Below are 16814 nucleotides of genomic sequence, written 5' to 3'. Positions count from 1 at the left end.
TGCGCGGTCGCGCTTTTCCGAAAGAAATGTTCATATAAGGACTTCCGTTCTCGGCTACGTCATTAGATCAACGATCGAAAAAAAAACAGCCGAAACTTGTACCAACTGGAAGTAAGATTTTCAGCACAGAAATTCTCAGTCATTCTTCTAAATTATTTTTTAAAACTTTGGCCATGTTTTGCATGAGAATCCATCTCTTTAACACTGTGAACAACTCTGAATACACGAAACACCATTGTAACCCCCCCCCCTTTAAAATAAAATGTAAAAGAAATACTCTGATGATCTCTAATTTGGCATAAGTGATTCAAATAATAAAAATTACAAAATTACAAAAGAAAGTAGGCCAAAATCTATAGCTGCTTCTAAAGCAGGGGTCACCAAACTCTGTCCCCCCTCAGTAAACCTGCCTGGAAGGTTCAAGTATACCTAAGAGCTTGATTAGCTGGTTCAGGTATGTTAGATTAGGGTTGGAACTAAACTCTGCAAGACACCGTCCCGCAGAACTGAGTTTGTTGACCCCTGTTCTAAAGCATACTCAAAGTCATTTAATGCTAATATTTAGTTCTAGCTAATCAAAATGCTTTTCTTATTATCCCTGTGCTAAATTGCATAATGCTCAGCCTTTTTGACCTGAAGGCTTGACTTCACAAACACAATAATTGATGACCGCTCATACTGGTTAAATATTTCTGTTGTAATTATGACAATGTTGTTGTTGTTTCCATTAACAGAAACTGGCAGTGTTGATATATAAAAACAATTCATTTTGTGATTCCATAATTCAAGATTCTGATTCAGGTATTCCCAAGTAATGAGGGGAAAATACTCATTCAGATTACGTTTTTATTTTATTTTAATTTTTTATTCACACTGTGGCCCTTTGAAAGTTTGCTGAGGCCCTCTGTTAAATACCACTGCCGTGATATTTAGCAGGCTGACTAAACTAAATTAAACTAAGCAAGCTACTGTGATAACTGCAAACTGAAAACAAAGAAATAAAAATATTTCAATTGATATTTTGTAGCTTTAGTTATACAAAATGTTATACAAAACATGAACTGACGTAATAACTGTCCATTAAATCAGAAAGCCTTTTGTAAAGCTTTTGAAGACGTTCTGGTAGTTCAGACTGTCCAAAGGAAACAATCACACATTCCTATCAGCTGTTTAGTCTGATAACATGTTCTACATTGGTCTGTTCAGTGGGGTTATTTTGATATTGCTTCAAAACTGCCTCAGAAATGCAGAAGGAAAGGTAACGACAGTTACTCATTATTACACCAGACCAGTGTTTGGCAATGGAAGCTCACTTGCTGTTTGTCAGTGAAAGACACCAGCTACAAAAGTGCATAGGTTTGTTTAAAGCTACATAGCACGCATGCTTCCGGTACAAATGTTTAGTGGTTTGTCTTCAGTGAAGGCCTTTTGACACATCTTAAGTGTCAAGGACATGTTATCACTGTTTTAGTTAATTTAATTTTAGTGTGTTTTACTAACTCAAGTTATATTATAGATGGAAAGAGTGGAAAAAAATGGTTTTGAAATGTTTTTGTATCAAAAGTGCATGACATTGACACTAAGAACATTTATAGAGATTGAACTCAAGAGGAAATGAGATATGAACAGTATTTTTCCCAAGGTTATTTGCCATCAGGCATGACACGTGTCTTTCACGTAAGCAAGTGCACGTCATTAAGAAACAAAAATGGGTGAAAGTTCATTTGCTCAATGGTGTTTATGAAATATCAATTTATCTGTTAACAACATCCTTTCCAACATTAACAAAAACTGTTACTATCTAGCAGTTTGGTCTCAGTATAAGTCATGAGATCACAGTGCAAGTCAAGCTCACTGGAAGTGAATTAAACTAAACACATAACATCCATTGTATTTTCAAGATACTTTTTTTCCATCTTAATACTTTTAAGAAGAGACAAACACTCCTTTAAGTCAGAACTTGCAGACTTATGTTCTTGTTCCAAACCTGAGACATGTTTGACTCAGGAAGCCCTCAAGAGCCAAAAAAAACAGCGAGACTGACAGCTTGGAGGGTGTTCACCAAATAACAGAGATCTCCTCTGAATCCTGTGTGAATGTGCTTCAAAAAATCAAATCAGTTTAAAGAGGAAGCATCAACTTGTCAATACACTTAAAATCTAAATATTTTTTTATAAATGGTTCTATGAATATTCTTATTAATTGTGACAACTAAAATTAAGGCCAAGTATGTCACCATCTCCTCGGGTTTAAAAGGTTGTGTAATGTCTCCTCTGACTGTCCAGCTTGGTTATGTATTTAGTAGTAACAGCAAAGAGGCTTTCAAATTAAAGTAATCATAGCACAGAGTAAACTCGACAGCAGTAATTATAGATTCACTGATTTCCACATTAAGCACTGGGATTGGCAAATGAGTGCTTTAAAAAAAAAGGCAATTCAATAGTTCATTTGGGGGCACTTCATTTTGTTAATTTAACTTTTGAGTTCACTTATACGTACAGTAGTACAAAACATTGTGGCGGGGGAGGCGTGGTTTAGTGAAGTCTGCAACGGGAGAGCGAATGACGAGCGGTGGTAAGTGGTTCAGGTGAGAGACAATTAACAGCTGGATCTCATTGCAGTGATTGGCGTGGGGAACCGGTATTTAAGCGGCACGACAACCGGCAAAGGACGAGAGAGCTGAGGACTCGTGGGGGAAAAGAGCAGAGACGAGCTGGAGAAACCTCGAAGCAGACAGCAGTAACTTAGCATGGAAGACGTTTGAACGTGTGCGCATGTGGCGCGACTTTATTTTTGTTTTGATCAATAATTACCCACGAGCCTCAGAACGCCGATCCCGGTCTCCTTCCTCTTTGATCATCTGAACCTTACCACACTGGTGCCGAAGGAGAATACTTCCGCCATGCAGTCTCACTTCGCCATCGACTTCGCCATTTGCGGACATTATAACATCGCTCGTGGGCCTGCATCAGGAACAATACAAAGCCCTGCTGGATCTGCGGGCCGACCATGAACACCGGTTCCAGGCCATGATGCAGGTCCAGCAGGAGGACCACGAGCTGTTCCGGAGCTTGCTGCACCGGGACGGTCGGATGGGTACGGCCTCCCCCAGTGCCCACATGCCGCTCACGAAGATGGGGCCCACAGATGACCCAGAGGCGTTCCTGGACCTTTTCGAAAGGACGGCAGAGGCATGTGGGTGGCCGATGGACAGCTGGCCCGTCCGGGTGATCCCACTGCTGTCGGGGAGGCCCAGAAGGCGGCACAACAACTGCCCACCCCGAACCTCCTGGTCTATGCCAACCTGGGAAGAGCCATCCTCCAGAGGGTCGGCCTCAGCCCCAAACAACACAGGCAACGCTTCCGGTCGCTGGAGCTGAGCGAAGCGGGCCGACCCTTTGTTTTGGTACAGCAGCTCCGGGACTCGTGCCGCAAATGGCTGTTGGCCGGAGGCAGCAACGCAGAGACCATCATCAATGCGGTGGTGCTGGAGCAGTTCATCTCCCGCCTCCCAAAGAAGACCGCCCAGTGGGTCCAGTGCCACCGCCCGGCGTCGCTGGATCTGGCCATCCAACTGGCGGAAGACCAGCTGGCGGCGTGCTCCGGGGTCGGCGAGCCCCTTCGTTCTGTCTCTCTCTCACTCTCTTCACCTGTCTCCCCCTTCCCCCCTCCCCCCTGCCCAAAAATCTGTCCCTCTCCCTAGGTCCCGTTGGGTGGGGCCACCAAGGCCCGGCCCCCGCTGGAGGATGGGGATCACCAATCCCCTGACCCACTTCCTGCCACTAGGGTGGCGGGGAGGCCCGGGCTGGCCTGCTGGCATTGCGGGGATCTGGGCCACTTTGTGGATAGGTGCTCGGTTATGGAGGTGGGGACACTGGTCCGAATCCCGGACGACCTGCGGGCTGCCCCCGATCAAGCCGGGATGTAACAAATACCCGTGAGTATTAAGGGGGGTACCTATAAGGCTTTGGTGGATTCAAGTTGTAACCAGACCTTCATCCATCTAAGCCTGATACAATCCGGGGCATTGGATACGGGCCGCATGGTTAAGGTGAGGTGTGTGCACGGGGATATAGTGGAATACCCCGTAAAGGCCATAGCCATTAAATTTAGGGGCCAAAAGCATAATGTGGAGGTGGCCGTTAGTCCGCGCCTCCGGCATCCGCTAATCTTGGGAACTAATTGGCCAGCGTTTCAGCATTTATTGGGGTGTTTGACAGTGGATGCCGTCGGGGGAAAGAACCGGCCGGGGGGCGGGGCGAGCGCGCAGGTGGGGGAATCTGTACCAGGACCTAGCGGGGCGGTCTCAGGGGATCCGAGCGGCGTGGTGAGGCTAAACCTTTCCAGTCGCGATGACTTTCCCCTGGAACAATCCCAGGACGAGACACTCAAACATGCTTTGGAGCAGGTTCGTTCTATCGATGGGCAGGTCCTCCACCCTGAGCGTCCGCTAGCCCATCCTTATTTTGCCATTATCAAGGATCGGTTGTATCGAGTGACCCGCGACGCTCAGACAAAAGAAGATACTACCCAATTGTTAATATCTCGGAGCCGTCGGGAAATGCTTTTCCAGACGACGCACTGTAATCCTATGGCGGGACACTTAGGAGTAACGGCAACACTAAATCGGCTAACGACCCGATTTTTTTGGCCGGGCATTCACGAGAACGTGTGCAGGTGGTGCGCGTCTTGTCGGGAATGTCAGTTGGTAAACCCACCGGCCATCCCAAAAGCGCCTTTGCGCCCTATTCCCCTAGTGCAGGTCCCCTTCGAGCAAATTGGTATGGACCTCATCGTGCCGTTAGAACGATCGACACGGGGACATCGTTTCATGTTGTTCTTAATGGATTACGCGACACGATATCCTGAAGCAGTGGCACTCCGCAACATCTCGGCAAAGAGTGTGGCGGACGCCCTGTTTAATCGAGAATCCCAAAGGAGATTCTCACGGATCAGGGCACCGCGTTTATTTCACACACGTTAAACGAATTGTACGGATTGTTGGGCATTAAAGCGGTGCGTACCAGCGTCTATCACCCACAAACGGACGGCCTGGTCGAACGGTTTAATCGCACATTGAAAACCATGATCCGGAAGTTCGTACAGGAAGACGCGAAAAATTGGGACCGTTGGCTAGAACCCCTCTTATTTGCTGTGCGCGAGGTCAGAGGCGGTTCCTAAAGAGAAATCCCTCGCACTGGCCCTAGGGCGAGATCACCTCTCGCCCTTGCAGCTCACTGACATTGCGCGGTTGCAGGTGGAATTTGCGGACGTGTTTTTGCACCTACCTGGTCATACTGACCTGATTCAGCACCTCATTGAGACAGAGCCGGGTGTCGTAATTTGCAGCCGGTTATATAGGTTGCCTGAACACAAGAAAAAAGTAGTTCAGACTGAATTAGAGGCCATGCTGGGGATGGGAGTAATCGAGGAGTCACACAGTGATTGGGCGAGCCCGATAGTTTTGGTACCTAAAACGGACGGCTCGGTGCGGTTCTGTGTAGATTATCGCAGGGTGAATGCAGTATCCAAATTTGATGCTTATCCAATGCCGCAAATTTATGAGTTGCTCGATCGGTTAGGTACAGCTCGCCTTTACTCAACATTGGACTTAACAAAGGGATATTGGCAGATCCCCTTATCTCCCATGTCCAAAGAAAAGACAGCCTTCACCACGCCGTTTGGATTATTTGTTACGCTTCCTTTCGGCTTGTTCGGGGCCCCGGCTATGTTTCAGCGCCTCATGGATCGAGTGCTGCGGCCCCATGCTGCATATGCCGCAGCCTACCTGGATGATATTATCATCTATAGTGAGGACAGGCAGCGGCATATGGAGCATGTGAGGGCAGTCCTCAGGGCGCTGAGATGGGCGGGGCTAACGGCCAACCCGAAGAAGTGCACAGTTGGGTGGTTGGAGGTAAAGTATCTGGGCTTCCACTTGGGCCACGGGCAGGTGCGTCCCCAAATCGATAAGACGGCAGCAATTGCGACCTGCCCCAGGCCCAAGAGCAAAAAGGAGGTGAGGCAGTTCTTTGGGCTGGCGGGATATTACAGGAGGTTTATTCCTCGTTATTCGGACCTCACCAGCCCGTTGACTGACCTCACTAAAAAGGAGGTACCGGATACGGTCCAGTGGACGGAGCAGTGCCAACAGGCCTTTACCCGAGTTAAGGCTGCCCTGTGTGGCGGGCCGCTCCTGCACTCTCCTAATTTTTCTGGGGGCTGGGCGCGGTCCTGTCCCAGGAGGTGGAGGGGGAGGACCGCCAGGTGCTGTACATTAGTCGAAAGCTCTCGAAGAGAGAGACTAAGTACAGCACCATAGAAAAGGAGTGTTTGGCCATCAGGTGGGCGGTGCTCACCCTTTTCTATTACTTCCTGGGGCGGGAGTTCACCCTCTGCTCGGACCACGCGCCCCTCCAGTGGCTCCACCGCATGAAGGATACCAACGCGCGAAACACCCGTTGGTATCTAGCTTTACAGCCATTTAAGTTCAAGGTGATTCACAGGCCGGGGGCGCAAATGGCTGTGGCCGACTTCCTCTCCAGAAATGGCACCCCGGCCTGAGTCGGGCGGTGGGGGTATGTGGCGGGGGAGGCGTGGTTTAGCGGAGTCTGCAACGGGAGAGCGAATGAAGAGACGAGCGGTGGTAAGTGGTTCAGGTGAGAGAAAATTAACAGCTGGATCTCATTGCAGTGATTGGAGTGGGGAACCGGTATTTAAGCCGCACGACAACCAGCAAAGGACGAGAGAGCTGAGGACTCGTGGGGGAAAAGAGCAGAGACGAGCTGTTGAAACCTCGAAGCAGACAGCAGTAACTTAGCGTGGGAGACGTTTGAACGTGTTCGCATGTGGCGCGACTTTATTTTCTGTTTTATTTTTGTTTTGATCAATAAATACCCACGAGCCTCAGAACGCCGATCCCGGTCTCCTTCCTCTTTGATCATCTGAACCTTACCACAAACATATTTTAAACTTCTCACATAAAGCTTACAAATTCAGTTGTTACATCCTTACTGACAGAATAGTCAGTGTTTTATTGTTTTTAACCCTCTATGGTACGCATTATGTTCTAACCATGAAATATTTTTTTTAAATAAGTTTTTATTACATGAAATAGCTTCAATTATACAAATCCAAAAAAGAATTTGAAAAAAAAAGGAAAACGTTGCCATATGGCAACAGTGTACCTCAATGGAAAATGGCCAAAAATGTAGTTTTTCTATTAAATTATGATTATCTTTTCTATTTAAATTGACATTTCTTTTAGATATTGATAGATTTTTATACTTGGAACTCATGCAAACCAAAAGTAAGTAGGTTCCTATCATTTAACCTTCAAAATGGTACTTAAAAGTACTATAATAATGCTTGCATACGGACAAAAAAATCAAATTCATCAACTATTTATTGTTTTACATCCACAAAGTTTCCAACAACAAAAACAAGTCTTTTTGAAAGTATTTTATACAAGTTAAGTAAATGTATGGTAGCTTGAAACATGCACTAATACCATGTAGAACATGAAAACATAAAATACAGGTATTACGATAGGCGGCTCCCTGAAATAAAGTAAAAAGTGAATGTTGTGACATTTGCCAAGTATAGTAACCCATACTCGGAATTGGTGCACTGCTTTTAACCCATCCAAGTGCACACACACAGCAGTGAGAAGTGAACACACCATGAACACCCGGAGCAGTGGGCAGCTATATCCAGAGCCCGGGGAACAACTGGGGGTTCAGTGCCTTGCTCAAGGGCACTTTAGCCATGGGTATTGAGGGTGGAAGAGATCGCTGTTCATTCACTCCCCCCACCTACAAATCCTGCCAGCACTGAGACTCAAACCTGTGACTTTCGGGTAACGAGTCCAAGTCTGTAACCATTAGGCCACAGTGTGGGTTTTCCCCTGTCTATCCATGTGCACCTGTCTCAATCAACTCATGTCACATTTCATGACATCCCATGAAACTGCAAAAAGCAGTTCCTTTCAGCTGTGATGCAAAGGTGCAAGACACATTTGCTGCACTTCATGCGGACGATCCCCCTGCAGCCAGGGTATTTGCACTTCCCTTTCTTCTCCATTACAGGCCAACTCTGCACTCGTCCTATTGCCCTTTCCATAAAATATAGCCGTATTCATTTTCTGAAAAGAAGACATAATTGTTATTTATACATAAATACAACTATACTACGATAAACACTTCATTAAATATCATTAATGAATCATTAAAAACTGTGATAATTTTATTCATGCTACTATCTATAAAATACCCCAATGGGGAAATATATTACTGCAATTCCACTGTGTTACAGTGTTTTGGGAGGATATTTAGTTTAAAAACAGCACATCATTGGCTACCTTAAGGCCTACCCTTTTAATTCCCATAATGTGATATATCATAGTTTTTTCAGAATAACAAATAAATGGGTATAAATTAATTGTTGCCATATGGCAACTCCGTACCATAGAGGGTTAATATATGTCATTGACTTTAATAAACCATCAAAAGGTGTGTCTCTGTTTTTGCCTTTGAAACTGGTCTTATGTGTTAATACTGTGCACTCAAATGCCCATTGTTCTTTGCAGAAAAAAAGAAAAGGAGCACTTTCTCATTATCACTCCATTTCATCTCTGTAAAACAAACATCTCATCTTTCTCAGAATCAGTTTCTTTTAAGTCACTCGAATGTATTTCATCAAGTCTACCAATAGCATCAGAGGAACAATCAATCCAAAATGATAGTCTTTTCTTGGGAGATTTGAATAAATCGGTATGGCAATCACTTCTGTTATCAGATGTCTAAATCACACTGCATGTCATTACATAATCATCTTCAAACACCAGCAAATGTGATTCGACATCACAGGGATTATGAGAAAAATCCATCAACATGTGAAAAGAGCAACATTAAAGGAAAACAAACAGAAATGGCTGGAGTCTGGATGTCAGGGAACACAGTGGTGGTGGACTGATTCAGATGATATCTTCATCCCTTCAGGCTTAGGGGACAAACAGAGGCACAGAGAAAGCAAAGAAAATATTTGTAAATCTAAACAAGTGTCTCATTGCATTTCATTTCATTTTAATTCAATTCAATTTTATTTGTATAGCGCTTTTTACGATACAAATCATTGCAAAGCAACTTTACAGAAAATTAATGTTTCTATAATATTTAGTAGTATCTTATCAGTGGTGACAGAAATGTACACAAAAAAATTATTAAAGACATAGTCAAACAGACAATGAACACTATTAACATCAATTATTATGATGCAATCAAATTTGGTAGTTCTGTATGTTGTTTCAGGGTTAGCAGAAATGTTCCTCTGAGGGATTGGCATCATCTCTTCTCAGGTGTTTTGGATCCAGACTGAAGCTTGTTTCAATCCTAGATTAATATAGAAACAAATAGAGACATAATTAGCGTAGCTGCTGTTCCAACCAAGTAAAATGTATTTGTTTAACACAAGCTAAAGATAAATAATGTGATTTGATTAGCTATAACAGCAGTACAAGATAAATCGATGCATTATTTGAATGCTTGGCCAAAGAGATGTGCTTTTTATCTAGATTTAAACAGAGAGAGTGTGTCTAAACCCCTAAATGTTAACAGGAAGGCTATTTCAGAGTTTGGGAGCCAAATGCAAAAAAGCTCTACCTCCTTTAGTGGACTTTGCTTTACTAGGTACTACAAAAAGTCCAGCATTTCGTGACCTTAGGGAGCGTGATGGATTTTAGCGAGGTAGAAGGCTAGTTAGGTTTGCAGGATCTAAATCATTAAGGGCCTTATAGGCGAGTAATGATATTTTGTGACTGATACAGAACTTAATAGGTAGCCAGTGCAGAGACTGTAAAATTGGGGTAAAGGAGCAATCTGTTTATCATATTTAATACAATCATATTTTCTTGACCTGGCAAGGACTCTAGCCGTTGCATTTTGGACTACCTGTAGCTTGTTTATTGAATATGCAGGACAACCCCCTAGCAGTGCATTACAATAGTCCAGTCTAGAGGTCATGAATGCATGAACTAGCTTTTCTGCATCAGAAACAGCTAAGATCAAGTAAAACAGCCAGACCTTCTGACCGGGTTGGTACTGGGGAGCCTCGGAACGGCGAAGGTCGGAACTCGGCCCACCCCAGGAATTGGTTCCAGGAGTTCTGGTGGCCGTGACAGAAGGTACGGAGGAAGCGTCCGATCTCCTGGATCTTCCTTTCCGTCTGCCCGTTGGATAGCTAACGGCTACCCCATAGGGTGGTAGCCGGAGGACAGGCTGATGGCCACACCTAGGAGGGAGTGAAATGCTTTCCATACCCGGGAGATGAATTGGGGGCCCCGATCCGACACTATGTCCTCTGGAATGCCGAAGTACCTGAAGACATGGTTAAACATCAGTTCTGCCGTTTCCATGGCAGTGGGGAGACCCTTCAGAGGAAGAAGACGACATGCTTTAGAAAATCTATTCACAACAATCAGAATACATGTGTTATTATCAGAGGGAGGAAGGTCGGTCATGAAATCCACTCCCAGGTGTGACCACGGGCGGTTGGGGACGAGCAGAGGATGGAGTTTGCCAGATGGTAGATGGCGAGGACTCTTGGACATGGTGCAGCTGTTACATCCACTCACGTACCTTCTGACATCCGAGGCCATGTTGGGCCACCAGAAGCGTTCCCGTAGCAACGAGAGGGTTTCATTGACCCCCGGGTGACCAGTGCCAAGTGATGTATGGGTGGCGTGGATGAGAGGAGTGCGACGTGTCCTAGGTAGGTATGTACTGGTGTCCTGGTGGGCAACCCGGCGGAGCGTTGGTAGGAGTTTCGGCTGGAGGTAGGGTTTCGGCAGACCAAGTGATAGGGGCAACTATAACTTTGTCTGGGAGGATGGGTTCGGGGTTCTCAGACCTCTCTTCGGGTGAGTAACATCTGGACAGAGCGCCGGCCTTAACATTCTTTGCCCCAGGGCGGTAAGTGATGGAGAACTTGGCTGCCCTAAGGTATTCCAGGTTTTTATGGTCAGTGAGAACTTGAAAGGGGTGTTTGGCTCCCTCCAGCCAATGTCTCCACTCCTCCAGGGCAAGCTTGATGGCAAGTAGCTCCCTGTTGCCAATGTCGTAGTTTACCTCCGCCGGGTTGAGCTTCCTGGAGAAGAAGGCACATGGATGGAGGCGGCTGGGCGTCCCCTGCTGCTGAGACAGGACCGCACCCGCACAGGGCGGTCGTAAAGGCCAGCTTCAGGGCCTGGAAGGCTTCGGTGGCGGCTGGAGTCCATGACAGGGACTTGGGCTTCTGACGAAGGAGGTTGGTTAGAGGACTGGTGATGGTACTAATGTTCTGAATGAATCGTCTGTAGAAGTTTGCGAAGCCAAGGAATCGCTGTAGTTCCTTGATGGTGGTAGGAATGGGCCAATCCCGGATGGCGCTTACCTTCCCCTCATCCATCCGGATGCCACTGCGGTCGATGGTATAGCCAAGGAACTGCACTGAGGGCTGATGGAATGAGCACTTCTCTGCCTTTAGGTAGAGCTGGAAGTCCCTCAGGCGTTGCAAGACCTCCGCAACGTGGCGTCGATGTTCGGCCTGGCTCCGGGAATATATCAAGATGTCATCGATATACACTAGGACGAATTGATGGAGGAAATCCCGGAGCACCTCATGCATGAAATCCTGGAATACGGAGGGGGTGTTTACTAGCCCATACGGCATCACGCAGTACTCATAGTGGCCAGTAGGGGTGATGAAGGCGGTCTTCCACTCGTCCCCCTCGCGTATCTGGATGAGGTTATACGCGCTGCGGAGGTCCAACTTGGAGCAATACAGTGGCACCATGGAGATGTTCTAGGGCCGCTGGGACGAGGGGAAGAGGATAGCGAAACTTCTGAGTTATCTTGTTCAGGGCTCTGTAGTCGATACATGGCCGCAAACCTCCATCCTTCTTGGCCACGAAGAAGAAACTCGAAGCAGCAGGGGAGGTAGATGGGCGGATGTATCCTTGAGCCAGCGCCTCCCTGATGTAATCCTCCATGGCCTTCTCCTCGGGAATGGATAGGGGATAGATCCATCCCCTAGGCACTGGTTCACCCGGCAGCAGATCTATAGCACAGTCCCATGGCCGGTGTGGAGGCAGCTTGGAGGCCCATTTTCGGGCAGAAGACATCACTGAAGGGGGCGTAGCACTGGGGTATGGAGATGGACTGGTTGACGACAGGGCTTTCAATAGAGGTGGTGTAGACTGGTAGTGATTCGGAGGGACGTTCCACGGGAACTGGACAGCCGGAGATACATGATTGAAAGCAGGCTTCACCCCACTTCAGGATTTCTCTGGTCTTCCAGGAGATCACCGAGTTATGCTGCTCCAACCACGGGCGCCCTAGGATGACGTCAGCGGTGGAATCCTCCAGAACCAGCAGATGAATGTCCTCATGGTGAAGGAGTCCATTTTGGAGGGAGATTGGACCCACGCAGTGGCGTACATACTTCTTGCTTAACGGCTTGCCGGTGATGGTGTGGATTTGGTAAGCGGCCGGCGTGGCCGGGGTTGGGAGCCTGAGTTGACGGCAGAGGGCGCCGGAGATGAAGTTGCCGGCTGACCCAGAATCGAGGAGGTAGGAAACTGGAAGAGACACATCAGCCGCAGTAAGTGTCACATCAGTGGTGAGTGGTTTCATTGAATATCGTGAAGGAAGGATGGCACTCACCATGGGACGAGGAGGACGGACGGGGCACCCAGCTATGGTATGCCCCGGGGCTGCACAGTACAGACAGAGATTCTGGGCCAGCCGTCTTTGACGCTCCGCCATAGTGAGGCGGTAGGAGTCCACGAGCATGGGCTCGCTGGCTGGTTCTGGGGAGCTGACGTTCTCTGGTCGGCAGAGCGGAGAGGAGGAATGCGCCTGGCCCTGGTGCTCTTCTAAGCACGACTGCATACGAGTGGCGAAGCGGATGGACAGCTGGATGAATCGCTCGAGGCCGATGGTATCCTCGTATGCAGCGAGATGCAACCACACTCTGGGCTCCAATCCTTGGCGATAGGTAGTGAGAAGGGCCTGTTCGTTCCACCCACTAGAGGCCGCCAGAGTTCTGAACTGCAAGGCATAATCATTGACAGACATATTCCCTTGTTTCAAGTTGTATAATCTCTCACCTATAGAGGAGTCCCAGGCAGGTTTGCCGAAAACTTCCCGGAAGTGTTCGATGAAGCTAGAATATGACTGGGTTACAGGATTATTCTGGGTCCAGAGAGAGTCTGCCCATTGTAAAGCCTTGCCTTGTAACTGGGAGATAATGAAAGCTACCTTAGCTCGATCCGTTGGGTAAGAGAGCGGTTGCATCTCCAGGACCAGTGAACACTGAAGCAAGAATCCGCTGCATTCCTCCGCCGAACCAGAGTAGGGCGCTGACCGTGCCATGGGACTGGCGTGCACGGCAGGTGAAGGAGGGATGATAGGATCCGCGGAAGTGCTCGCTGGTGGTGGTGATGCAGGTGCTGACATTAGTGTACGGCAGAGTGCATCTACTAATTCTTGGAAGGGATCCGTGAGGCTCATGCTTGTGTCTCTCGGTGCGGGTCCGGTCATCTGTTACGGATCACTCGGAGACAGAGGAGTAACAGATGAAAGATGTTATTTATTGAATGGACACAAGCAGAGGAGCGGGAAGTGAGGAGTGGATGGGTGTTGGGATCCGTGCCGGGAAGGAGGGTACCACACACACGCACCGTGGGGTCTTTAGGAGGATCTTGGAGGTAATCCTTGGAGAGAAGATGGAAGAAGAGTCTTAGGAAGTTATCCTTGGAGAGAAGGTAAAGAGGAGTTAGTCCTAATAGTAAGCGCAGGAGTGATCTTGTCACGAACGTGACCGGACAATGACTGGGTGCGTGTGTGTGGCTTTTGTGGTGCTGTGGTGGATGATAGGTGATGCGGATCAGGTGGTGATGATTAGTATTCAGGTGAGAGTGTGCGCCGTGATTGTGTGGAGGAGGAACCTGGCGTGTTTGTGACAATAGGTAACAACTCTTTCAGTAATTTAGTGGGTACAGGATCTAATAAACATGTTGTTTGTTTAGATGCAGTGATAAGTTTATTTAGCTCTTCCTGTCCTATAGTTGTAAAGCACTGCAGTTTATCTTTTGAGTGCGATGAATGAAGATGAAGTATTAGACGCTTTAGAACCTACATTTGTTATTGTATTTCTGATGTTATCTATTTTATCAGTGAAGAAATTCATAAAGTCATTACTATTAAACTGTGAGGGAATATTTAAATTGGGTGGCGTCTGGTAATTTGTTAATTTAGCCACTGTGCTAAATAAAAACCTTGGATTGTTTTGGTTATTTTCTATGAGTTTGTGGATATGCTCAGCCCTGGCAGTTTTTTAGAGCCTGTCTTTAGCTGGACATACTGTTTTCCATGCAATTCTAAAAACTTCCAAGTAATATTACATAGTTGTGATTGTTGCCCCTTTACCCTGACTGTGATAGAACATAGAAAGATGAAAATGCTGCCCAGTGGTAGGAAGCACTTCAAATGCTTTGATTAATTTGTGTCACATCCTGTTTACTGATATAGATTCATCTGATCGTTTATTATTATTATTATTATATCATATCCCACTATCCTATCTGTTTGTTTTCGTGACATATGAGCTCACAATTTCTCAAATAAGGAGCAAGTTACAAAATACTTAAATTCACTTCACACATTTTCAGTTTGGTCCTTATTCCATATACAGGTGCATCTCAATAAATTAGAATGTCGTGGAAAAGTTAATTTCAGTAATTCAACTCAAGTTGTGAAACTTGTGTCTTTAATAAATTTAATGCACACAAACTTAAGTAATTTAAGCCTTTTCTTTTATTTGTGATGATTTAGCAAAAACACACCAATTCACTCAACAAATTAGAATACTTTATAAAGACCAAAAAAAAAAATGTTGGCCTTCTGGAAAGTATGTTCATTTAATGTACATGTACTCAATACTTGGTAGGGGCTCCTTTTGCTTTAATTACTGCCTCAATTCGGCGTGGCATGGAGGTGATCAGTTTGTGGCACTGCTGAGGTGGTCTGGAAGCCCAGGTTTCTTTGACAGTGGCCTTCAGCTCATCTGCATTTTTTGGTTTCTTGTTTCTCATTTTCCTCTTGACAATACCCCATAGATTCTCTGTGGGGTTCAGGTCTGACGAATTTGCTGGTCAGTCAAGCACACCAACACAATGGTCATTTAACTAACTTTTGGTGCTTTTGTCAGTGTGGGAAGGTGCCAAATCCTGCTAGAAAATGAAATCAGCATCTTCAAAAAGCTGCTCAGCAGAAGGTAGCATGAAGTGCTCCAAAATTTCTTGGTAAACGGGTGCAGTGACTTTGGTTTTCAAAAAACACAATGGACCAACACCAGCAGATGACACTGTACCCCAAATCATCACAGACTGTGGAAACTTAACACTGGACTTCAAGCAACTTGGACTATGAGCTTCTCCACCCTTCCTCCAGACTCTAGGACCTTGGCTTCCAAATGAAATACAAAACATGCTATCATCTGAAAAGAGGACTTTGGACCAATAGGCAACAGTCCAGTTCTTCTTCTCCTTAGCCCAGGTAAGATGCCTCTGACATTGTCTGTGATTTAGCAAATTCCTTGACACATCTGTGTGTGGTGGCTCTTGATGCCTTGACCCCATCCTCAGAATCGATTTTTCTTGACAATCCTCATAGGGCTGTGGTTCTCTCGGTTGGTTGTGCATCTTTTTCTTCCACACTTTTTCCTTCCACTCAGCTTTCTGTTAACATGCTTGGATACAGCACTCTGTGAACAGCCAGCTTCTTTGGCAATAAATGTTTGTGGCTTACCTTCCTTGTGAGGGTGTCAATGATTGTCTTCTGGACAACTGTCAGATCAGCAGTCTTCCCCATGATTGTGTAGCCTAGTGAACCAAACTGAGAGACCATTTTGAAGGCTCAGGAAACCTTTGCAGGTGTTTTGAGTTGATTAGCTGATTGGCATGTCACCATATTCTAATTTGTTCAGATAGTGAATTAGTGGGTTTTTGTTCAATGTGAGTCTAAAGATATGCAAAATCATCACAATTAAAAGAACCAAAGACTTAAACTACTTCAGTCTGTGTGCATTTAATCTAATAAACAAGTTTCACAATTATTTAGATGCACCTGTACGAGGAAGTAGAGACCAGTGGCAGACAAAGCAGATTTTAGAGGAGAAAAACTAATTTCACGGGTTCACATTTACTTATAATTAAATAAAAGTTAAGCGTATTTGGTGTGCTGGCCGGGAAGAGAGCTCCGAGCCCGGCAAGACTCCCGAGCCCGGGGCACCCAGGGTCTGAGCTCAGTGTCCGGCCCAGCCCAAAGGGCTCCCCAAAAAGCAATTAGAACAGGACAGCAGCCAGATGCCACATTTACGACTCCCCAAAAAGCTGGGCTTAATTTTAGAGGGGTGCTGGATGTCCTTTGGTATATAATTGTTGCGACAGTGTCTAGGAAGAGAATTTGACTTCCATGGAAGCTTCTGAAAGTCGAGATAACGAAGGTCGGATGTACTGATTATTTATAGGTGTTTTTCTCTTGAGCTGTTTGGTAAACCGTGTAATCACTAATGATGGACTGACTGTGTTAATTATCCGTTCATGCTCCTCCCGAAATTTGTTTATGAAAAATCACTTTGAGGTAAGAATCAAATCAAAGTTAATCAAAGTTAAATTATGTTTATTGTGTGTCTTTAGATATTTTTTCATTCTTCATGCAGGTTGTTAGTGCTACTGTTTTGGCTGTTGGTTGTTAGGTGAGCTAGTTCATGGCTAC

The 16814-nt window shown here is 46.0% G+C and overlaps 1 protein-coding gene across 1 annotated transcript in view; it reads right to left on the bottom strand.

The window, feature by feature from the left end:
* LOC132106558 (dipeptidase 2-like) overlaps window positions 1-16814 on the bottom strand; it is a 436558-nt gene that overhangs the window by 356958 nt on the left and 62786 nt on the right. The window lies entirely within an intron of this gene.

This window comes from Carassius carassius, chromosome 2 (genome assembly GCF_963082965.1).
Source record: "Carassius carassius chromosome 2, fCarCar2.1, whole genome shotgun sequence".
In the NCBI taxonomy this organism is placed as follows: Eukaryota; Metazoa; Chordata; class Actinopteri; order Cypriniformes; family Cyprinidae; genus Carassius; species Carassius carassius.
This window is presented reverse-complemented; position numbering and strand designations above follow the sequence as displayed.